Source organism: Herpailurus yagouaroundi, unplaced genomic scaffold, assembly GCF_014898765.1.
Source record: "Herpailurus yagouaroundi ecotype Mexico unplaced genomic scaffold, PumYag 530, whole genome shotgun sequence".
NCBI classification, from domain to species: domain Eukaryota; kingdom Metazoa; phylum Chordata; class Mammalia; order Carnivora; family Felidae; genus Herpailurus; species Herpailurus yagouaroundi.
In genome coordinates, this window is record NW_024412747.1 from 4,040,383 (window position 1) to 4,054,096 (window position 13,714).

The 13,714-nt window shown below is 48.3% G+C and overlaps 1 protein-coding gene across 2 annotated transcripts in view; it reads left to right on the forward strand.

Annotated features, from left to right (window-relative positions):
• The window catches only part of GNG4 (G protein subunit gamma 4), a 54,292-nt gene that overhangs the window by 8,747 nt on the left and 31,831 nt on the right, over positions 1 to 13,714 (forward strand). For both annotated transcript variants that reach the window (XM_040464859.1, XM_040464858.1), the window contains one exon: positions 12,789 to 12,885. The gene's annotated coding sequence lies outside the window, so the exon portion shown is untranslated. Of the gene's footprint in view, positions 1 to 12,788; positions 12,886 to 13,714 lie in introns of those variants that run through there.

The window sequence follows — 13,714 nt, forward strand, 5'->3', positions numbered from 1 at the left end:
AATTGTGGTATATCCATACAGTGGAATATTACTCAGCCACAGAAAGGGACAAAGTACTGATACATGCTGCACCCTGGATATAACCTCAAAACGTTACGTAGGTCAGACACAGAGGAGCACATCGTGAATTATTCCATTTATACGAAATGTCCAAATAGAAAAATCCATAGAGACAGAGAGCAGGTTGGCTGTTGCCAGGGGCTGTGGGGGAGAGCCACTTAATGAGTATGGAGTTTTATTCTGGAGTGATGGAAATGCACCGAAACTAGCCGGAGGTGGTGTTGTGCAACATTGTGAATGTACTGAATGTTCACTTTGAAATAGTTACTTATGCCAGGTGAATTTCACCTCCATAGAAATTCACTTCGAAATCCCAGCATGTCCCTGTAAATGGTGTCTTAAAAAATGGTTAGAGATAAAATGCAGTTGCCAGCAGCTGGAGTCTTTAGAAATAGTGTTTCCTGGAACCGGTCCCAGAGGTTGGAACTGCCTCATCTTCATTGGGTAGCTTGGCCTGTCGCCAAGATTGCTGCTTCCTAACAGGACACAGGCTGTGGCATTTGAAGCCCATGTTAGAGTGAACCACCAGAGTGAGGCGAGAGGGCTGTGCTAGAAACCCTCCCAGAGAGGGAGGCAGTGCATCCAGGCTCACGATAGCCACTGGTTTTACTCGGATACTGGAAGCTTCGCTTGTACCCTAGAAAGATGGCCAAAAAAGCAAGGGGCGGAAAGGGTCTGGCTGGGAGAGGCCAACAGACAAATCGGCATGAGCTGCTTCTCTCCCATCAAAGAGCATGACCCACTGAATGTGTGCTGGCGTTTTTGATGGCATCGTGTGGGAGGTGCAGCATACAGCTGACCCGTGAACTACACGATTTGAACTGTGAGGGTCCACTTCTATGTGGATTCTTTTCAACAGGTACAGTACAGTACTGTAAATATATTTTCCTTATGATCTCCTTAATAACATTTCCTCTTCTCTAGATTACTTTACTGTAAGGATACAGGGCATAATGCATAGAAGATACAAAATAAGGGCTAATCGACTGTTTATGTTACTGTTAAGGCTTCCGGTCAACAGTAGGCTATTAGTAGTGAAGTTTGGGGGCAGTCAGAAGTCATATGCAGATTTTTGGTTGCAGGGAGGGTTGGCGCCCCTACCTCCCACGTTGCCCAAGGCTCAAACGCATATAGTTCAGATCGTTCCCAGAGCCAGCTGCCTGTATGGCTTACCTCTGTTTCTCCAAGAACAAGCTCCACGTTCTACCCAATGGCCATGGCCAACAGCCTCATTTAAGACTGCGCTCTCTGTACCAACTACATAATAGCTGGGGCCCTTCGTGACCCAGAAGCTCTGCTGTCACTTCTCCATTCTGCAAAATGGAGTGCACTTTACGGAGCCACAGACACAGTCCTAGCAATTTTGTGGCCTTTGGTCCACGATGAGTAACTTATTGGGTTTTTTGGTATTTTTCGCTTTTTACATTTTCTTGGCCACAGGGGAGGGGGCCTCCTCCCTGTCCCTTGAGGTATTCACAGTTTCTTCCACCACTGCAGCCTCCCCTGGGGGTCCAGGGGGCCGCTGGGCACAGGGGGTGGGGTGTTCCCATGATCACAGACGGGCACTGGGTAGTTCTGGGCATGGCCTTGTTGATGATAGTGGAGTATTTGGTGAAGGGGCTGAGGAGGGGGTAGAATTACAGCGAGCCCCCCGATGGCAAAGGACGCAACCAGCACCAGCTCCTTGGCCCAGGCATCCTCGGGGAAGGTGGTGCATCTCCCGGCCATCTTGGCCTGTCAGCCACAGGCAGTCATTTGTGGGTTCTTTTCAGTATTAAATCTTCTACAATTCTGAAAACACAGACTGAAGATCAAAGAAACAGAGCAGAGATGAGCAGAGGGGTCTCCTTCCTGTGCCCAGCCCTGCCACGCTGGTTTGAGCCAAGGCTCTCACCTGGCCCTGCCTTCTGACTCCTGCCCCCTCTTCCTCTGAGCCTTTCCATGAGCGGACTTCTGGTGGCCCTACAGGCACGACCGACAACTCTCCGTCCATCTTCAGCTCAAGCTCACTTCTAAGCTGCATCCCCGTCAGTCCACCTGTCTGCCGGGCATGGTCTCTTCGGGGTCCTAAAGTCGCTCCAAGTGCAGCCTGCCCCACGTGAGCTCACCGCACACCCCTGAGAACCCCGCTTTCTCTTTTTAAGCCTGGTGAGTTTCCCCGAAAGTCAGCCAGCCACCTTCCTTCCCCACCTTCCCCAGCGTTCAGATCCCGATGTCGTCCTCTCCGCACTTCCATCCCGGTACTAGCTCTCCATCACCCCCCGTCATCTCCCTGCCAGAGCTTCAGGTGCACGCAGCGGGTCTCTCGTCTAGACTCATGGAGCTTCCAAAGTGGTCTGCTTGTGTGTCTCATTCACCTCTTGCACATTCTCCACACTAGGTTGAGGTGATCTTTCTAAAATGTAAAAGCAGCTCATTACCTCTCGGCTTCAATATCCTTCACTTGATTCTAACTGCCTACTTGATTCAGGTCTCACCTCCTTAGAGTGGCATTTGAGACCCTCCGTGATCTGACCCTGGGCTCCAGGAATAAAGAAGCATGCAGCTTTTAGAGCATGCCAGGCTTGTTTACACCTTGCCTGCCTGTACACATGCTGTTCCCTCTGCCTAGTGGCCTCCTATTCGCCTTCCCAGGTTCAGAGTGAGTATGAAGCCCTCCCACTCTTCTTACCACCCTGTCCACCCCAAGAAGAATCCATCCTCTCCTTTTGGGCCCCACTCCCCTTCACAGATTCTGTGGTGGCTCCTTGGATCTATGATTGCATATGCTGCTGTTAGTTTGTCTCCCACACTAAATACAGGGCAACAGCCATGTTTGAATCACCCCCTCATTTCTTGAGTGTTGTGCCTGACATAGTAAAGGCTGAATAAATGAATAATGGGGGATTGATTTGAGGTTCTCATATTTTCTCCACTAATTAGCTGTTTCCTGACTTTGGGGAAATAACTGGCTAGACCTCAGTCATGTCATTTGTGGAGTAAGGGAATTGTAGGTTGTTACTTTTGTTCTACAGACTGCTTCTCAGTCTGTGTTCCCGTCGCCCCAAGATGAGTTTCTTTCACACATCCATGAAACACCATGCCATTCTCAGAGAAGTGTTTCCTTATGGGTCTTACAAAGAACAAAACATAATGACTCTTTGTAAAAATGGTCATAAACCTACGGCCACAGTCTTGGGTTCATGCTGATACTGGGTTGAGTTCCCCTCCCCATTCCTACCCACCTGGAACGTCACAGTGTGATATTATCCGGAAATAGGAGATGTAATTGGTGAAGATGAGGTCAATACTGGATTAGGGAAGGACTTATATCCAGTATATGGTTGGTGCCCTTGTAAGAAAAGCAGGGGGCACAGAAACTTGGAGAATTGGGGGCCGTGTAGATGCGAGCAGAGATTGGAGTGATGTGTTTAGAAGCAAGGAATGCCAAGGATCACTGGGAGGCTCCAGACCAGGAAAAAGAGAGGAAAGATCCTCCCCTCAAGCCTTCAAAGAGAACGTGGCTCCACGTGGTCTTAATGGTCTTAACGTGGGCTTCGTTTCAAACTTCTAGCCTCCAGAACCATGGGAATAAATGACACCAGGTTTCAAGCCACCGAGTTTGTGATTTGTTATGATGGTCCTAGGACACCGGCACACTGGCCCAGCCACATCACCTCTCAACTGCCTCTTCCTCCTTGGTGCAGTGATCTCCCCACCAGTAGAGTCGCCATGAGACAAATGAAGAGTATCTCATTCTATACTGTAAGATACCACACACAGGACATGAGTCTTTGGGCATGGTCAAGGGCATGGTCCAGTTGGAGTAATGAGTTTGTAATCCGGCAGGCAGTAAAAGAATTAACTTCATACTCTATGAAGTCTGGTGGAAAAGCAACCCGACTCTTGGCCCTTTTAATGCTTGTTCCTGTCAAATAAGATTTTGGGACTCTATCTGCAAAGCCAAGGAAATGATTGGAGGGTGGCTGGGGTGGCCACGTGGATGAGAAGGTGGGAAGTATTAAGGGTCACACAGAAGACGGACGTGGTTTCTCTTTCTCTTGTTTATTCTGCACTGACTTGTCAACTGCCCTTAAATATAGCAGCTGGTCTGCCAACCTTTTCTAATTTTCTTGACCTTAATCAGGGCCAGATAAGGAGGGCGGTCACGTGGTGACTGGTGACCAGCAGGTTCCAGCCTCCCTCAGACTCCGAGTGCTCTCCGAAGAATCTCTTGCCCCTTGGGCCCGTTACAGTACGTGCCAGGCTAAAGGCTCCTTAACTCTGTGCTTGTTTGGCATCGGTGTGATGAGATGTTATCAGATCAGGCAGATGCTGTCAGGGAATCAAGATGTAAATTGAGAAATTGAGACCCAGATTGTAAAATGCCCCAAGCTCCACCATCACCGTATCTACTTTGCAGAGTGGAAGTTCAAGCAGGGGTGGGGCTGGCCATGGCCTTGTTCCCTACTGAGGGGACTGAGGGGACCATGCTCCCACTGAAGCACCTGATTCTCTGCTCAGGGCCCAGGATATCCAGCTCTGTCCTGGAATGGCCGTGGGAAGAAGCAAAATTTCCCTTGAGAGGCTCAAATACCACTTTATGCTTCTGCGTGGTACATAAAGCCTCTGCCCTTTGCTACTACAGTGGTTATGACCTTTCAGGTGAAAGATCTCTCTCCCTTTTACATCCCTTGTTCTGAAGCTGATGTGACCTCCGTTATTGGGGGGGACACTCCAGCACGTTGACTCAGTATATAAAATGGTTGTGGCAATCCGAAACCGATTTATCTTAAAGCGAGGGAAGAGGGATCTTAACTAAATGATTTTGCGAACGCCGGGAGAACCTCTCCTCAGCTTCTATGCCCAAAGCAGTGCCACCTGGCATCTAACAGGATTGTAGGGTGAAAACAGCAGCATCCTTACATTTCTATTTGTAGCCCCCCCTAACCCGTGGGGACTGGACCCAAGAGCAAATCTGCATGACAGGTACCACGCAGTACTGGAAAGAGTGACTCAAGGCCAAGGTGTGGCTCGTGATCCAGGGCTGTGTGTTGGGCTCTGTCTCCAGTGAGCTGCTTCCTGGGGACGTGTGGGACCCGGCAGGCCCACGCCACCAGTCTATGCCCAGAAAGTGAACGTGGCTTCCCAAGGTGGAATCTTTGCTGTAATTTATGCCTCGCATTTGGTTTTCCAAGTAGAATTTCTTAAATTACTACTTTTGTGTCAAGATTTGAAAGTATTTTCAAGTTTTTCTCATGAACGGGCAGTGAATTTTCTCAAAGGCTTTTTCTGCATCTGTTAAGATCATCCTCTGATTTTTATCCTTCCTTTTGGTAATGTGGTGCATCACGCTGATTTGCAAATATTGAACCATCCTTGCATCCCTGGAATAAATCACACTTGATCATGGCGAATGGTCGTTTTAATTTATTGTTGAATTCAGTTTTCCAATATTTTGCCAAGGATATTGGCATCTGTTCATCAGGGATATTGGCTTATAATTCTTTTTTTGTAGTGTCTTTGTCTCGTTTTGATATTAGGTTAATGCTAGCCTCATAGAATGAATCTGGAGGTTTTCTTTCCTCTTCTATTTTTCGAAATTTAAAAAAAAATATTTTGAGGAGGGGCGCCTGGGTGGCTCAGTCGGTGAGGCAGCCGACTTCGGCTCAGGTCATGATCTCGCGGTCCGTGAGTTCGAGCCCCGCGTCGGGCTCTGTGCTGACAGCTCGGAGCCTGGAGCCTGCTTCAGATTCTGTGTCTCCCTCCGTCTCTGACCCTCCCCCGTTCATGCTCTGTCTCTCTCTGTCTCAAAAATAAATAAACATTAAATAAATAAATAAATAAATAAATAAATAAATAAATAAATAAAAATATTTTGAGGAGAATAAGTCTTAACTCTTCTTTGAACGTTCAGTAGAATTCATCTGTGAAGCCATCGGGTCCTTCAGTTTTGTTAGGAGTGTTGATTTGATTACCGATTCAATTTCATTACTAGTAATTGGTCTGTTCAGATTTTCTCTTTCTTCCTGATTCGGTCCTGGAAGATTATATGTTTCTAAGAACTTATCCATTTCTTCTAGATTGTCCAGTTTGTTTGGACAATTATGTGTCCAATTATACGGTTGTTTGTATAATTTTTTGTAATAGTCTCTTAAAATCCTCTGTATTTCTGTGATGCTAGTTGTAACTTCTTCTGATTTTATTTATCAGAGTCCTCTCTTTGTTTTCTTGATGAATCTGGCTAAGGTTTTATCAATTGTGTTTATCTTTTCAAATAACCAACTCTTAGTCTCATTGACCTTTTTTATTGGTTTCTGTTTGTTTTAATTTTTTTTTTAAAGTTTTATTTATTTTTGAGACAGAGAGAGACAGAGCATGGACGGGGGAGGGTCAGAGAAAGAGGGAGACACAGAATCGGAAACAGACTCCAGGCTCTGAGCCATCAGCCCAGAGCCCGACGCGGGGCTCGAACTCACGGACCGCGAGATCGTGACCTGAGCTGAAGTCGGCCGCTTAACCGACTGAGCCACCCAGGCGCCCCGGTTTTTGTTTGTTTTAAACTTTTTTTTTTTTTTTTTTTAGAGAGAGAGAGTGCAAGTGGGAGAGAGGGGCAGAGAAAGACAGAGAGAGAGAGAGAATCTCAAGCAGGCTCCATGCTCAGCAAAGGGCCTGACATGGGGCTCGATCCCATGACCCTGGGATTATGACCTGAGCCAAAATCAAGAGTAGGATGCTCAACCAACTGAGCCACCATGGTGCCCCATTTGTTTGCTTGTTTTCGCCTCTTTTTCATCTATTTCTTCTCTGATCTTTATTTCCTTTCTTCCTACTACCTTGAGCTTTGGGGATTTTTTCCCTAGTTCCTTGAGGTATAAGTTAGATTGTTTATTTCAGATTTTTCTTGGCTTTGTTTGAAGAGGGCCTATACCTCTAAAACCTCCTCTTTGGACAGCTTCTCTGCATCCCAAAGGTTGGGGAATGTTGTGTTTTCATTTTCATTTGTCTCAAAGTATCTTTTTAATTTCCTCCTTGATTTCTCCATTGACTCATTGGTTGTTTAGTAGCATACTGTTCAGCCTCCCCGTGTTTGTGTTTTTCCAGGTTTATTTTCTCATGATGAAACCGGTCATTTCAGTTTCATAGCATTGTGGGCAGAAAAGATGCTTCAGATGATTTCGATCTTCTTAAATTTTTCTTTGAGACTTGTTTTGTGGCCTAACGTAATCTATCCTGGAGAATGGTCCGTGTGCACCGGAAAAGAACGTGTATTCTGCTTTTGGGGAATGGCACATTCCATATGTACCTGTTAAGTTCATAAGGTCTAATGTGTCGTTCAAAGCCACTGGTCTATATTGATTTGCTGTCTGGATGATCTAGCCATTGATTTAAGTGGATGTTAAAGACCCCTATTTTTATTGTATTACTGTCAGTTTCTCCCTTTATGTCTGTTAATATTTGCTTTATGTACTTAGATGCTTCCGTGTTGGGTGCATAAACATTTACAATTATATCCTCTTGTTGGGTTGATCCCTTTATTGTTACCTAATGTCCTTCTTTGTCTCTTTTTACAGTATTTTTTTTTAGTTTTAATTTTATTTATTCATTTTGAGAGGAGAGAGAGGAAGAGGAGGAGGGACAAAAAGAGAGGGTGAGAGAATCCCAAGAAGTCCTCATATTGTCAGCACGGAGCCCAGTGTGGGGCTCGAACCCACAAACATGAGATCACGACCGGAGCCGAGATCAAGAATCAGACACTTAACCACATATGTGCACACCCTTACAGTCTTCGTTTTGAAGTCTATTTTGTTTGCCATAAGTATTGTTACTCCAGCTTTTTTTCATTTCCGATGCATGAAATATCTTTTTATATACCTTCACTTTCAGTCTGCATGTGTCTTTAGATACGAAGTGAGTCTCTTGTAGGCAGCATATAGATGAGACTTGGGTTTTTTTTATCATTCATTAACTCTCTTTCTTTTGATTGGAGCATTCGTTCCATTTAAAGTAGTTGTTGATTGCTATGTTTTTATTGCCATTTTGTTCATTATTTCGGGTTGCTTTTGTAGTTCTTCTCTGTTCCTTTCTTCTTCTCTTGCTCTCTTCCCTTGTGATGTGATGGCTTTCTTTAGTCTTTGGCTAAGATTCCTTTCTCTTTATTTTTTGTAGATCTATTATAGGTTTGTGGCTTTTGGTTACCATGAGGTTCATATAAAACACCATATGGAGATATAGCAGTCTGTTTTAAGTTGATAGCTGCTTAAGTTTGTACACATTCTAAAAGCACTACATTTCTACTCCCTCTCCATGTTTTATATATTTGATATCACATTTTACATCTTTTTATTTTTTATTTTTTTCTTGATAATTTTTTTTTTTTTACTTCTAGTTATGGCCTTTTCTGCTTCAACAAGTCACTTTAACACTTCTTATAAGACCAATTTAATGGTGATAAACTCTTTTAACTTTTGTTTATATGGGAAACTCTTTATCTCTCCTGCAGTTCTGAATGATAACCTTGCCAGGTAGAATATTTTTGGTTGCACGTTTTTTTTCCTTTAGCACTTTGAAGATATCATGCCTGCAAAGTTCCTGCTGGAAAATCAGCTGATAGCCATATGAGATTTCCCTCGTATATAACTGTTGTCTTTCCTCTTGCTGTCATTTAGGCTGAAGGAGGGCAAGTAGAATGCCACCTGCCAGCACTTCCATTCCCAGAGAAAGTTCCTAAAGAACCCTGGCCCTGTGGCACATGCCCTAAAATGAATTAATAAATCTTCGCAGGGCGCCCGAATGGCTTGGTCAGTTAAGCGTCTGACTCTTGATTTCGGTTTAGGTCATGATCCCAGGGTCGTGGGATCGAGCTCCACATCAGGCTCCATGCTGAGAGTGGAGCCTGCTTGGGATTCTGTCTCTTTCTCCTTCTGTCCCTCTCCCCTGTGCGCGTTCTCTCTCTCTCTCAAATAAACAACAACAACAACGACAATAATAATAATAAATCTCCTTCACACATTACCCAGGTACTTTTCAAAGTTCTGGTTCTCAGAGCATGAGAGATTTAACAGTAGAGGCTCGGTTTCCTGTAGCATGTCAGCTCCCAGAGTTAAGCCCTGCTGATTTTCAAGGCCAGGTGTATTGGGGGCTTGTCTTCTTGGAGGTGCAGATCCCCAGGGCAGAGGGATGCCTGGTATGGATCTTGAGCTCCTCACCCCCCAGGGAGGACTTCATGCCTTTGATATCCCTCCTGATGTCTTTAGCTGTGGAAGATCTGTTCCATCAGTCTTTAGGTCATCCTCAGAGAGGGTTGTTCTATATTTAGTTACAGCCTTGGTGTGTGCATGGGAGGAGGTAAGCTCAGAATCGTCCTGCTCCCCTCAGAATCAGCCACAATTATATTATTATGAGAAAAGGAGAGAATGGCTTCAGCCCCACATACACCTATCACACTATGACCATTACTTATTTACTTTCTCCCGCTCAGACACTGAGCTCTGTGGGGCCGGCAAGTCTCATTCCTCCTTATGGCTTCAGAATCTCCCATAGAAACCAACATACATCTTCAGGTCAGGTCAAGTTCTTTGGCTATACACCCCCTAAGAATTGCATGCCTCCTTGTATGAGAATGAATTCGCCACTACAGTTTTTTGAACAATGCATGATATGCCCCACCGGACGGTAAGCCTTGTGAGAACAGAGACTATGATTTTTGCTCCTCAAGACCCAGCACCACGCCATCAGCAAAGACGCGTGACTTTAGGTCATTACACTTCACAACTGGGAGCTGAATTAGCTCCGCTTTAAGAATCGAAACCACAGCAGTCATGGAGAATCAGCATCATTGCTGTGAAGCCTGAGCCTGTTCTTTCACATATACACGAGTCACGGTTATATGAACGTGGACAGTGGGCCTGTCCTGGGATTGTGCTGGGCACACAGACATTAGTAAGACCACCCTCTGCCCTTGAGGGCCTCCCAGCCAGCTGATGGCCACACGGTAGAACTTTCGAGGCCTCCACAATGAGACCACCACAGCATTTTGTCTACAGATAAGTATGTTTTTCCTATTTAAGGGGTGGGGGAAAAAGCCATGAGAACATCATGGCAGCATATTTAGTGCCATTAAAAAGCAGTGTTTTTCAGTGACAGATCAAGCAGACCAGTCAGGAGCCAATTCCTGTCAGCACCAATAATGTGTCTCGCTTTGAGAAGCAGTAGTGATACTGGGAGGTGTCTACAGCTCCTTCCTGGGGCCCAGGGCAACTTGGTGGGATGACATCTGAAGAAAGCCCCAAGCATTGGGTACAAAATGCTATGCGAGTGGCAAGTGGACAAGGAGAAATGGATCATCCTTCCTCGATACACAGTCTCTCAGAGAACTACCAGAGTCAACAAAATCATCTGTAAGAGCAGCCCAAAAGGCTGGATGGGACCGTGAATAATAACGGGAGGGTCAGGAGAACAGTGACTCTACCATCCCCCACCTACGGACTCCTGTGTCTTCAGTCAAGTCTCTTCACCTTGGGCTCAGACTCCCTGCATAAAGTGGCACTGCCCCCCACCCCCACCCCAGCCCTGGCACAGAACGTCTCCAACTCTATTTTGCACCTGAATCGCTCCGGTGAAAATGCGGCTGTAATTCCGAAGGTCTGGGTGGGCCCTGAGATTCTGTGTCTGTCCCCTTCCCGGACCCACCCCGCTCTGTCCATGAGAGTCCGAGATCTGCGTGCACCACGTGACAGGAGTAGGGCGAGCACCAGCTTAGATGCAGACTAGCGCTGTGTCTTTTCGGATGCGGCTTGCGCCCCGGAGTTACCTCGAAAGTCAGTGTGGCTTAGTGGTCTGGGGTGTGACCGCGGCATCTCATCTTTTAAGGTGCCAGGTGATTCACATGCACAGCAAAGCCTCGGAACCAATGGACTTGGGCAGTGGTTTGGGGGCTTGAGGTGTCAGGATCCCCTGGAGGGCCGGCGTCACGGGAGTGGAACAGAGCCGGGCCTCGGCGGTACTGAGTTCCCGGGTGCTTCTGATTCTTCCAGTGTCGGGACCACCGAGAGAGGCAGACCTGCCCCGGTGGGTTGGAGAGCAGCAGGTGCACGGAGAATGGCGCTCGGGTGCGCTGCCGTTATCCGTCCCCTCAGCCCCCTGGGCAGCCGGTGCCAGTGCGGCCAGCTGGCTCACTGGGTCCCTTCACCCCCCGCGTGTGATGACAAAGTGTGAGATGCATCGTTCATTCCAAACAAAAACAAAACCCGGGCGTTCCCGAATCAGTCCTTCGGGGAACGGCGGGTTTCGGGCAACAGGTTTCTTCACCGCAGGACTCCTCAGAGTCTTTACGTGCCAGTGCAGCACGGCCCTCCACAGGCACGAGTGAAATAACGGCCATTTCTCAAACGTCTGTGACCAGGGAACCCTTTTTCATGGAGCCAGTCCATGAATTTGCTGCACGGGGGAGCCTGGGTGGCTCAGTCTGTTAAGCGTCCGACGTTGGCTCTGGTCATGATCTTTGGATCCTCTGTCCCCATCTCTCCCTCCCCCCAGTCTCTCTCTTGCTCTCTCTCTCTTTCTCAAAAATAAACACTAAAAAAAATTGAGGGGTTGGGGCGCCTGGGTGGCTCAGCCCAGGGGTTTCCTGTCTGTCCAGAAGGTGGGCAGGGAGGCCCCCTGGAGCCCAGCTTTAAAGTCACTTGCCGAGGGGCGCATGGATGGCTCAGTCAGTTCAGCGCCCAACTCTTGATTTCAGCTCAGTCATGATCTCATGGTTCGTGAGTTCAAGCCCCACGTGGGGCTCTGTGCTGATGATGCAGAGCCTGTTTGGGATTCTCTCTCTCTCTGCCCCTTCCCGGCTCGCTCCCCGCCTTTCAAAATAAATAAACTTAAAAAAAATTGCAAAGCCACTTACCTAGGGAGCAGGCTTGATGCTCTGACCCTGCAGGACAGCAGGCCTCCTCTCTAGGGCTTTGTCTGTCTGTCTCCCTTTGGAAGATGGTGGGGGTGAGGGGAACACCGTGGGAACTGATCCACCCTCAGCCCTGGACTGGGGAAAATGCACCGGGCACGACTTCACCCATCCTTCCCCCAAGTCCAGCCCATTCCTGGCCAGCCTTTATTTTGCTGCAGGTTCGCGGGGATCCCAGGGACGTGGATGCTGTAGGGTGGGGTGGTCAAAAAACCCCTGGGGGACAAGCCCGTTGTCCCAGAGAAGGGAGGCAACAAGCCAGGCGCCTCTCCACAGAGAGTCCCTGGCATTGAAGAGACCTTTAAAGCCACCCGATTGAGTCATCTCCTCTGTGCTAGATGTCTTTTGGTTGGAACCAGGTTACTCTAATATGCGTAGGGATAATGTTAATGGGAAGAGGCACTATAATGGGTTTTTTTCTTTGCTGTAATTTTCTGTCTTCACATTTTCCTCCAATTGGCCTAGCTCTTTATAATAAGAAAAGGCATCTAAACTGTTTCCGTTGGGCAGAGGTTGGCTAGAAGCGGGTTGGCGCGTGGGGCTGGGGGTGACCAGCAGGCCGGGAAGGGAGAGCCGGGCCAGCCCGTGGCCCCGAGGTGTTCCCGCTCCGCTGTGTGCGATCGGGGCTTCCCTTCCTGCCCGTGGCTCACCGTCTCCCGTGTGATCTGATAAGGAGACTCCGCGGGCTGCAGAGACAGCGGCAAAGCAGGAGCAGAGGGCCCTGGGGGCCGGGCGGTTGGGGGACAGCCGGCTTCTGCCACACCTGTCGACCCATCTCTGGTTGTGTCCCCAGGTGAGCCTCAAAGCAGGAGCCGCGCATCAGCCTCTCCTCTGACAACTGTCAGCCTCTGCTGCCACCTGCCCAGGCCTGTCACTGCGCCTCTCAGCAGGTAAGGAAATGGTGTGTCGTGTCCAGGAGCGGGTTCCCTCTGGAGAGCGGGTGTCTTTGCCTGCAGTGTGCGTGTGGGCCCGGGTGAGGCTGGGCTGTCAGGATCTCCGTGTGTGGCCTGGTCCTCACACATCACTTTCTCCCAGCAGCTGTCACCATCCTGTCCCCCTGCCCCCTTCCGTAGCAGATGTAGGGCCCTCATGAAGCCACGCCCTCACGTCCTCCCCCATGTGAGTGGATGGGCCCCCCGTTGGGGAAGAAGGGAGAACTGGATGACTAGATGACCACGGAAGAGGCCCCACGGCCATCACAGTCCTAAGTCAGGCAAAGTTCAGGATCACTCGAGGGGTGAGTCTGTGCTGGGAGAGTAGGAGAGACCAGGTGGCAAGAGGGAAACCCCGTTCCTGCCCCAGATGCCATACTAGGCCCCGGAGAGGGGACGAGCTGGGAGCCACACTAGGGAGATGCTTCCTCCCACTTTCACTAGGAGTTCCACGCAATTAGGTTATCAAACCTTCCTGAACAGGTTTCCTCATTTGAGATGGTAGGGGATCGGACCTGGACCTCTACGTTCCAATGTTAACATTGAGCAATTCAAATGTTACTTGCTACTCAAGATGTGGTCCGCGGATCAGCCGCAACTGAAAGCTTGTTAGAAATGCAGATTCTTGGGGGCGCCTGGGCGGCTCAGTCTGTTGAGCATCTGACTCTTGATTTGGGCTCAGGTCATGATCCCATTGAGCATGAAGCCTGCTTGGGATTCTCTCTCTCTCCCTCTGGCCCTCCCCCACTCACGCTTTCTTTCTCTCTCTCTCCAAAAAAAAAAGAAT